A 10062-nucleotide genomic window follows, 5' to 3' on the forward strand; every position below is an offset into this window, starting at 1 on the left:
TTGACATTTACCTTAACCTATAAAGATACGACCTGTTGGTACCGAGTTCTTCACATAGACAATTTTCAAATATAACTTAGCTGAACAAACTTCAAATAACACTGTAATATGCTTGGCATATTTATAATATTCGTACTCAATCAGTAATACACAATTAATCGAACTATTTTCACGACGCACAATGCTTTGTAATGGTACTATTCATCATTTCATAGGGCAGAGAGGCGAACCTAGCGGCAGAAATTGTCATGACTCACAGAGACCTACTCTCGATCGTGCTATGCGCCAGCTTGTGTAATCCCGTAAGCAACGGTTCATAGACATCTATGACGTAATGCAGAGGGCGGCCACTAGAGGGAACCCAAGAGTTGGAGCTTAATCTGAGACGATTCTAACCGGCGTCGGAGTTGTATCCGGTGTGGCTTAGTGGATAAAGCATCAGCACGTAGAGCTGAAAACCCGGGTTCAAATCCCGGCGCCGGAGAGAATTTTTCTCCGTTCCATTACTCTTTTATCGTATGATTTCATATACTTTTTCTCAATTAATGTGTGTACATATACAATTTTCTGTAAAAAGTGAATATATCCAAATGTTTTTTTCCCAAGAAACCATAGAAAAGAGAACAGTGAAACTTTTCACCAAAGTTGGTAGGTATGAGATACTTATACAAAATACGTCAGATTATTTTATTGTATGAGAAACGTGAGGGACAGTTTTTTTTTTTCGTTTTCTGAAAATTAATATTTTGGATTTAGCCGGTTTTTGCTATCAACCCTTAAATTGGTATCAGAACACAGCACTCTTGGGCGCTTTTCTTCCAGAATTAATATTCCTGGAACTCGCCTGGCAGATTCGAATAAAATAATCATTTAGAATAACTAGTTCAAAATGTGCCTGTTATTTCAGCAATACATCCAGTGGTCAACCGATGATCTTCCATGAATAAATCAATCACACTATCAACATTTTCTTGAGCGCAAGTCTGTTGACTGACTACACCCTTTGCGCGTTCGCATAATGTTTATTTTTTATTTTATTGGGTTATTTTACGACGCTCTCTGAGAGAGGAACATTGGTTAAAGGTGTTTAAGAATAAGGTGCTTAGGAAAATATTTGGGGCTAAGCGGGATGAAGCTACAGGACAATGAAGAAAGTTACACAACACAGAACTGCACGCATTGTATTCTTCACCTGACATAATTAGGAACATTAAAATCCAGACGTTTGAGATGGGCAGGGCATGTAGCACGTATGGGCGAATCCAGAAATGCATATAGAGTGTTAGTTGGGAAACCGGAGGGAAAAAGACCTTTAGGGAGGCCGAGTCGTAGATGGGAGGATAATATTAAAATGGATTTGAGGGAGGTAGGGTGTGATGATAGAGACTGGATTAATCTTGCACAGGATAGGGACCAATGGCGGGCTTATGTGAGGGCGGCAGTGAACCTTCGGGTTCCTTAAAAGCCATTTGTAAGTAAGTAAGTATATCAACATCTAGGTTATGTAGCGTCTGAATGATATGAAGGTGATAATGCCGCTGAAACGAGTCCGGGGTCCAGCACCGAAAGTTACCAAGCATTTGCTCGTATTGGGTTGAGGGAAAACCCCTGAAAAAACGTCAACCAGGTAACTTGCCCCGACCGGGATTCGAACCCGGGCCACCTGGTTTCGCGGTCAAACGCGCTGACCGTTACTCCATAGCTGTGGAGCGCATAATGTTCTTCTTCACCACTTGAGATGAAAGCTACCGGCGCGGCGCAGCTCAGGTGGTAACCAGCGCTTGCCTACTGATCCAGAGCTTCGCTCGGACGTGGGTTCGAGTCCCATTCGTACTGATTACCAGGATGATTTTTCTCTGAGATTTCTTTCAGCTGTAAGGCGAACGTCTGGCGGGTTCTAGGCTTCGTCTCGCCAAATACCATCCCGATATCACCAATGTCATCGACTCTAAGCAACGTAGTAGTTGATACAGTGTCGTAAAATAACAAACTGAATTAAAACCAGTTGATATGAAGGGACATCAACTCGCAGCACATCCATAATATATTTGATGTACTTCTTTGGACGTTAAATCTACGAGCAAATGCTGGGTAACTTTCGGTGATGGACCCCGGACTCATTTCACCGGCATTATCACGTTCATACCATTCAGACGCTAAATAACCTAGATGTTGATGCAGCGTCGTAAAATAACCCACTAAAATAAAAAAAAATTAACGTTAAACCTTTTTCCTGCAAGTATTTGAGTATACATGAAACTATTTTTTTTTATTTCTGAAATACGCCATCCAGTTACTTTTTTTGATTCGAAAATCTCCTAAGCTGAAGGTGATACATCTTTAAAATTCTACATACACAGTCGAAGATTGAATAAACAAATTTCCGTTTCTATGGTAACATCATGCCAAACCAGCTCAAGGCTTCTATACACTCAATAGGTTATCTCATTTTTCATTAGCCAATCAAATGGTTAATTACCTCATGACGCCCGAAGAGTCCACTCTCATTGGTCCTTTATTTTAAAATTGATAGCGACATCAGTGTACATTATAAACATAATCGCCTCAAATAAAAACATTACAATGGATATAAATCAATTGTGTACTTATCATGGCATAATATAAATACGTTGAAAGTGTTTATATAGTTATATGAAAACTGTAATTACACTTGTCACTGCATTATTTTTCTGTATTTCTTAACAATTCTTCTGCTCTCAGTGTCTGCCGTCCGTTTTCGTCTGCTAGTTTCCAGTCTTGTGTTTATAAAAATTCTAACATTAAGGGTGCTATTCATAGACATTTCGCAGCACGCGCTACGAGCGTACTAAGCTAGCCCCGGCTATCCACTGGTTACTAGTACAGAATTCAAATCATATCCTATCGCTAACACTGGTTTATGAATAAGAAAAACGCTGATAATCCACCGAAAGCCCGCGCTAAAAATGTATATGAATACGATTAATACAGTGAAACATGTTCAAATCGGAACCTGAATAATTGGAAATCCTGTCTATTTCGGAACAATTTATTGGTCCCGGCGAAATTCGTATGTATTATGTGTAATTTTTCCTGAATAAAATGGAAACTGTCCAACGCGGAAACGGAAACTGCCTGCTACTGTTCAAAACGGAAATAATATTTTGGACACACCATATTTTGTAACTATATTTTGAAACAGCGTATGATTTCAAGGAATATACGAAATATGTAGGTCAGTAAGATAAAAACAAGTTTTCTTTGCAAAATTTTAGAGGGTGTGAGCGTGGTGGGAATATAATGGTGTAGCAGACGGTCGACTCAAACTCGTTTTCTACTGCGCATGTCGTCACTTGGGAAGCAGCAGCGGCACGCTAATTCGCGCCGCAGTGCTCGAGGAACAGAACAAACAGCTGTTGTGTGTACGTGCACGGTGTTAATTCTTTGTTTATATACATATATATATATATATATATATATATATATAATATTGAATGTTATTCTTGTATCAGTAATGCTATTAATGTGACACATGCTATTAGTATGCCTGGATGTGCAGTATCTGGTTGTTTGAGTTACAATCGAAAAACAAAAGGAACTGACGTAAAATATTATAGGTTTCCGAAGAATGAAGACTTGGCACGACAATGGTTGCATGCTTGTACAAGGGAGGATGAAGTCAATTTACAGCACGATGTGTTTTCTCGCATGTTACTAAATTTTGTTTGCTTCGCAACTGATTTGCAAAATATATTTTCATGTTAAACTTATTGTTTGACTTATTCCATAGATTTCTTTGAGGGAAAAGAAAGGGGGTCAAAATCTTAAGACTTAATGTTGTTTCATCTCGAATATGTTCACTTCATTTTGAGGAGTCAAGTTACGAAGTACCTTTAAAGCAGACTCTCCTAAATTATGAACCAAAAAGCAGTCGTAATCTGAAAGTAGACGCTGTACCCACAAAAGCTCTGGAGCAGTCTTGCTTGAAACGAAAATCAACAGATAATCTGAGATTGGACAGATGTGAAAAACGGAGAAGGAGGAAAGAAATTCATGACATCATTGCCAATAGTTCATGTACTCTTCAGGCCACTTCCAAAACCTATTCAGACGAACGTGTATCAGAGGATAGTGCATTAGACCTAAATAACGAAACGTGAGTAATTACAGCGTGATAATAACTATTAACTGGTATGTTCCTGTGTATCATATTGTTAAAATTTTTCACATATGAGTCGCTCCGCAGAAGGGAATAATTTTCTCATAGTTCTTCAAAACTTTCTAAGCTAAAAGGACTTAACTACATGTCTCATAAAATGTTAAAGCTGTGGTATCTTTTAACATCTTCCAGACAGAAAAGGTTTCAGTAAATGGAAGGATTCAATTGTCTCGAATGTCAATAGAGGAGCAAAAAAGGCGTCAATCAATGGGCATAAAATAATTATTTTCTCGCTTAACCCTAGCATTATCACGATTGGGAAAAAATTGCCCACCCTTTCTATTTTCTAAATTCTTTTGAATTAATGAAATCTGACAGCTTTCACCTTTACTCTATTTGTCTCTAACATGATAAAGTATGCACACTTGTGTACTGTTTTAGATTTAAAATATAGCAGACTAATAATTTGAAGTATTTGTTAGTGGACAGATTTTACCCACCCTTGGCATTTCATATGACCTACACTTTTAAACATTTTCTAGTTTGAATTCTGTGATTTTTGTCCATTGTTGTAACTGTTTGTAATGCCGTTAAAGTCGTTTACTATTTCAATCCTCCACTTTACCATTTACTTGCAGTGTAGAAACTTGAGTTGGTAAATTTGTTCTTTCTTTATTGGTATTTATTCAAATCTAGTTGTATTCAGGGATACAGAACATAGACATGAGTTGTTTTGTGGATAATAGCAGCCTTAATGTTTTGTGTGAAAGTGATATTATAGTGTTATTGGAAATTGATTTACCGGCGGAGTTGAAGAAAGAAAGTGGTAGTGAGGAAGATAATACAGAAGTGGTTGGTGAGGGTGAATCAAGGTCTATTTCAAGTACTAGCTGCTAACAAGAAAGCCGTTCACATTACGAAAATTAATGTCAGATGTGGAAATTGTGGACTTAATTTGTGTAAAAAATATTCAGATATTAAAATTGTGTGCAGGAGCATTTTACTAAAAGAAATAGGCAGAATCACTGGAATGAAAAACTGGTGTGTTTTTTTAAGTAATGTAAAAATGTTGACGATGAAACTTTATTGAACGTATTTGAGGAGCTCGGAATCAAAACGCGTTAACTCCACATTTTATCGAGAATGTTTTTTTTTAAGGGAGACTTCATCATGCTACACTTGACATTTGTTGCAATTCACATTTTCAGCCTCTTTAAAGCCAGCCTGAAATCGAAGGTTTGATTCAGAACGTATTCTGTATAGATCCTTCCTGGGTTTGCTTCCCTTCATGGTCTTACATGCAATTACGTAGACATTGAAAAGCTGAAAAGTACCATAAACATTATATTGAAGAAACATTTCTGTAGTTTTTTTTACGTATTTTCCCATAATGGAGAAGGGATATAAGACTTCATTCTGACGCTGACCTGACAGTCAACCCACAACATAACGTTATTGTACTCTATTACGCCCTTCAGTTTCAACACTGTTTATTCCCCTTCATTGTTACCCTTTTTTCCTTTATGCTCACCATGTGAATGTTGTGCTTCGTAGACAGACCTTTTCTGTCATGTCACTTTACTGCCAATAACTCTTACAAGACCTCGATTCTGATTCCCTTTCTTAAACTTTGTTCATTCCACTTGGAATGCAGGACAGAACTTCAATGCACTTTTATTCAAACAGTTAGAATTCTGGAAAACCTTTCGCGTATATTTAGAGGAAAATAACTCCTCTTCTTCACGAAAGATCGTTTTACAACATATAACAACCCTCTAAATAGACAGCTTGAAGAAACTGCATTTGACAGTTTGAATGAAAACTGTCAACAAAAGTCGCAGGGTCACAAAGACGTCATGTCTAGACGGCTATGCTTTGGGAGCGCATCACGTTCCTGACAAGACGTTAGTAGGGAAGGGATTAGTTAATACAGCTTCTTGGTATTCATATCAATTAACCTACTCCACTTCCAAAACCTTACGGACTTGAGCTGAGCTAAGCTAGCAAGCTGCGAGTGAGTCTGCAGTGCTTCCCGCGTGACGTCATCACGTAATAGGAGGACGGGCGAGGCTGCGCACTGCTTCACCATTATATTCCCACCACGGGTGTGAGGGTGTCAGCGTTGCCAACCGTGGCCGAATTCGGCTAAACGTAGCTTGATTTTTAGTCATGTAGCTTGTAGCAGAATGGTCGTAGTCGAATGTCAAAATGTAGCCGAATTGAGATTCGATCGAGCGACCATCTGTGAATACTCAAATTTTATGTGTAAACGCTTTTAACAAATTTATTTTCTGATACTAATACCCACCAGAACTTCCTCATTATAGTTATGAAAACATACCTGTAGAAACTTTGTGTCACAGATTGAATTCTGAACAATGACCCGCATTTATGGCAAGGATAGCATTGCTATTTTCAGTTTTATTTTCCTATTATGTGAATAGCGCCTATATTTGCAGACACCCGTCAGGCGGTTTATTAGGGGTCGCCTACCCAACAAAAGTAAACCAGTAAACCTGACAGTTCCTCTGTTTGTGAACTTCCCGGCACAAAGCAGAGTTTTTATTAGGGGTCGCCTAGTCCGCAAAAATAACCGCACTCCGACTTCAAATAACAATGAAACATATACGCAAATTGTTAAAGTTTTGAGCGTAGCTTAATTTCAGTCTTTGTAGCTGAATTTCGGGATGTTTGTAGCCGACGCGCTCGTATTCAGGTTGGCAACGCTGGAGGGTGTGTTGGTCTGTCGATCATAAATTTTATTACCCTGTTGACTAGGCAGATGAGTCCCTTCAAAGATTTTCAATGCTTCACACCCGTACACTGTCGTAGCTAGACAGAGCGCAAGTGTAGTGATTTCCTGGTAAAAAAAAAAGTTGCGTAAGATGTAGCATTAACATTAAGTGATGAAGTAAAATATATCGACTTAAAGGAAAATTAGAAACGAAGTGTAGGCCTATGTGAAATAATGTTGAAGTTCAGTTGTGGAAAACTCAGGTGTGACACTTTAAAGATAAAGATCGTAATGAGTGAGTGGCTTGCGGCCAATATTGGTGACACAAAAGGATACCAGAAAGCAACTGTTTATGTGGAAATAGATGAACTGTTGTGGGAGTGAGTTCTTCATGACCTTTCAAAGAACAAGCCAATTTCTGGATCTATTCTGCAAGCAAGCTATTGAACTGGGAAAGAAATTAGATAAACCAGAATTCAAAGCTTCTAATGGATGACTCCTAATCCAATTAGTTAATAATGTCCAGTGATATACAGTACAGTATTATAATATAGTCTTAGATATTAAATTGAACGAGATTAGTAAACTTTAGTTAGTTTAGTGAGTTAGTTACGATAACATTTACACAGAAAATGAGATTTTAATCAAGATGATTCAGCAACGGAATAAGCGACAGAAAGCTGATTTAATGTGAGTAGGCTAGTGTTAAATGGAATATTTTGTACTTCTTGCAGTTTGCGGCATGCCATTTTGTTTTTATATATACAAATGATAAAATATTCCATTTTAATGTAACACCTGAATAATACGGAAACCTGTCCACAACGGAATAAAAATTAGGACCATGTGACTTCCGCCTTGAACAGGTTTCACTGTATCTCATTCTAAAGTTAGGAAAAAGGAGCATGTATCGGTAATGAAATGTCAGCCACACGTTCATTTACAATAATAATTATAACTCAACAATGAATTGTCACTGAAGCCTTTTATAATTAACCCCCTGAATATGCCATAAGGACAAAATGTCATGAATCGTTAATATAAAATCAATATAACGAGATTTATAGTGAAATAACATCACTGGTATCAGTCGCTAACCCTCCACCCCTTTGGTGTATGCGACTGTTAGTAGAAGTGACATGATTGTTTTGTTAATTATAAGTTACGTACGACCCAGCAAAGATTACAAAAGAAAGAAAATAATTTGAAGGTTAACATATATGAATCAAATCTAATTATTATTAATGTAGGCTACTTATATAGGCCTACGTGATTTATTTAAACTTAACTGTAGGCTTTAACATTCTCGGTCGTTTCGCCTTTATTTTCATTAAAGCTGCTCGAAAATCAGAAACAAAATCGTCATCTCTAAAATGATCAGAGCATACTCTGCTTGTATCAGGATTGAATTTATCCTGTTTTTTGCACCCAACTACCCATTTTTTTTTCTAATTCCTAAACCTTTAGGAATGGTAAAGAAAGATAACTCTTTATTTTTATCGTTATAATTGTTGCATACCGTAACAGCACACCTTTGATCTGGCACAATTAATTCAAAACAACATAAACAAGAAAAAACACGAGATACTGGTTTGAAGCATTTGAGTTTTGGCGCGCTCAGCTATCTTGTGACGTCAGAATCGCTCTCCTTTCCCCGTCAATCCCTCACCAACAAGCTCGATACTAATGCAACCTATGAGAAGTTTAGAAGCCTTGAAACCAACTACCTATTTTATGGACAATAAATAGTAATATTGTGTGTGTAATTAATCGTTAGTGTTTTGTTATTTGTCAAGTTGAAAAGCATAATCCTCCTTCTGACTTCTGAAATTTACATCTGTTTAGTTAACTGCAATGAAATGGAGCCACAAACTTTCGCAGAGCTCGCAGACATAAATTTTGCCGACGTGTTATCTAAAGGAAGATCACGTGAAATATTAAGTGTAGTGTAGCCTGAAAAACGTCCAAAAGAAAGCGATTAAAAGAAACAGGTTCTCTTCCTCCACGACACGTGAGAATATTATAATGTTAAACGAAACACAAACGATTCATTATATACCAAATTTTTTAAAGGTCAAAAGCATTATTAAAGGACGAGGCCACTCTTGCAAATCATGACAAGTATGAAGACTGGATTTTTGCACATTTTTTTATAGTATAACAATTTAGTGTGTCCAGAAGTGGAATCTCTCTCTTACTAGCAAAACCATTTGACTAAACAGGGATAAATGTTTATTCAGCCACTGAATGTAAATTCATTGTTATAAATAAATGCTTCAAGAGGTGGAAAAATTCAAATATCTTGGAGCAACAGTAACAAATATAAATGATACTCGGGAAGAAATTAAATACAGAATAAATATGGGAAATGCTTGTTATTATTCGGTATCATCCAGTCTGCTGTCAAAAAATCTGAAAGTTAGAATTTATAAAACAGTTATATTACCGGTTGTTCTGTATGGTTGTGAAACTTGGACTCTCAATTTGAGAGAGGAACATAGGTTAAGGGTGTTTGAGAATAAGGTGCTTAGGAAAATATTTGGGGCTAAGAGGGATGAAGTTACAGGAGAATGGAGAAAGTTACACAACACAGAACTGCACGCATTGTATTCTTCACCTGACATAATTAGGAACATTAAATCCAGACGTTTGAGATGGGCAGGGCATGTAGCACGTTTGGGCGAATCCAGAAATGCATATAGAGTGTTAGTTGGGAGACCGGAGGGAAAAAGACCTTTAGGGAGGCCGAGACGTAGATGGGAAGATAATATTAAAATAGATTTGAGGGAGGTGGGATATGATGATAGAGACTGGATTAATCTTGATCAGGATAGGGACCAATGGCTTATGTGAGGGCGGCAATGAACCTCCGGGTTACTTAAAAGCCAGTAAGTAAGTAAGTAAGTAAGTAAGTAAATGCTTCAAAGTTACTTGTTCCACCTGAATCACATTTTTCAATAATTTGACGGTACATCCTCTTTCCGGGGAGGTCTTCAATTGCGGAACAAAATGGATCGGCAATGTTCACAGAATGAGAAATTCAAGATTACTTAAACTAATGATCAATTACCGAGAAACAAGGAAAATAGGAATAGGAAGACCGAAAAAAAAGAAGACATGAAAGCAGATCAGGCTACCTGGGCTAAATTTCCTGATAGCAAGACGACGAAAGACGTTCTATGGTGCTATT

This window comes from Periplaneta americana, chromosome 15 (genome assembly GCF_040183065.1).
Source record: "Periplaneta americana isolate PAMFEO1 chromosome 15, P.americana_PAMFEO1_priV1, whole genome shotgun sequence".
Taxonomy (NCBI): Eukaryota; Metazoa; Arthropoda; class Insecta; order Blattodea; family Blattidae; genus Periplaneta; species Periplaneta americana.